We start from the raw sequence: 1,641 nt of genomic DNA on the forward strand, positions 1-1,641 counted from the left end.
AAATAAGACTGCTATTAACATAGTGGAGCATGTGTCCTTATTAAATGTTGGAGCATTTTCTGGGTAATATACCCAGGAGTGGTATAGTGGTATAGTGGAGAGAGAACTGAAATTGTGGGAAGGCATTTCTAGGAAGAGCTAGAAACCTAGAACAATGTAAATTCCCAGTAATGAGGGTGATCCTAGCTACGACTACTAGCAATGGGGTATATGGAACCTGAAACAGACACCTATTGTAACCAGGCAAGACTTCCAGTGGAGGATGAGGACACCAACACAGTCACAAAAGCTTAGATCCACAATTTGTCTTGCCTATAAGATGTGCAGGGATAGAGATAGATGGGAAATTGAGGGAATGGCCAACTAAGGACTGGCTCAACTTGAGACTCATGCCATGAGAAAGATCCTACCATAGATACTATTAATTTGTGCTATATTTGCAGACAGGAGCTGTATGAGAGATTTCACTCAGCAGCTGATGGGAAAAGAAACAGACACATAGTCAAACTTTAGGTGGAGCTTGAGAAATCTTGTGGAAAACAGGAGGAAGAGTTGAAGGAACTAGAGAGGTCAAGGACACAAGAAAAATCTACAGAGTCAGCTAACCTTGGGTCCATGGGGGCTCACAGAGATTGAACCACCAACCAAAGAGCAAGCATGGGGTGAACCTAGGCCTCTTACGCGTGTGTAACTGATATGCATCTTGGTTTTCATGTGATTTTCCTAACAACTGGAGCAGGGGATGTACTGGACTCTGTTGTCTGCCTTTAGATTCCCTTCCTTTAACTGGGCTTTCTTGTTTAGCCTCAATAGAAGAAAAGTCACCTAGTCCTACTTCAGCTTGATATGTCAAGGTGGGTTGATAGCCATGGGAGGCCTCCCTTTCTCTGATGTATAGGGAGGAAGGATGGGGAGGAGAGATAAGAGGGAGGGACTGGGGGGAAAGGATGGTGGGGAAGTTGTGATCTGGATGTAAATTAAATTAATTAATTAATTAATTAAAAAAAGGAAAAATCCTTTAGATTTGTGTTTACCCTCACAATTTTTCCTATTTTCTAGTGAAATTAGTACCATAGTTCTCCATAATGCTATTTTCACTTTCCTCTGGGCAGTTTGCAGCAGTGAAATTAACCAATAAGTCCACAGTGAAACATAAAAAAAAGCAAACATAAGAATTAAAATTGGATAAAATACAAATTAGTACAACATTCATCTTAGAAGAATAATCTGTGATTGTAGCATACCAATGATGAATTATTAAGGCAGATTCTTCATTAGCAATACATAATTTTTCTAATCATGTATTAATTTTATGAGCTGTTGTCATATATTTATTATTTCTGCTTTCAAATGACTACTTGAGAATTATTTTTCAGTTTTTAATGAAATTCTACCATCTCAAAGCTTAATGCATAGCATAAATCTGGAGTTTGGTAATCTGGGTTTTATCTGAATCTTTCTTATAAGGTTCAATAAACTGCCCAAGAGTTCTCATTGTTCATAACAAGGAACAGAATATTTATAACCTGTGAGATGTTTTTTCACCTTGGTCCAAATGAGTAGTTACATTAGTATTATAGTTAGCTAATTAGATAACCTTAACTACACACACACACACACACACACACACACACACACACA

The sequence above is a fragment of the Mus pahari genome, chromosome X, assembly GCF_900095145.1.
Source record: "Mus pahari chromosome X, PAHARI_EIJ_v1.1, whole genome shotgun sequence".
NCBI lineage: Eukaryota > Metazoa > Chordata > Mammalia > Rodentia > Muridae > Mus > Mus pahari.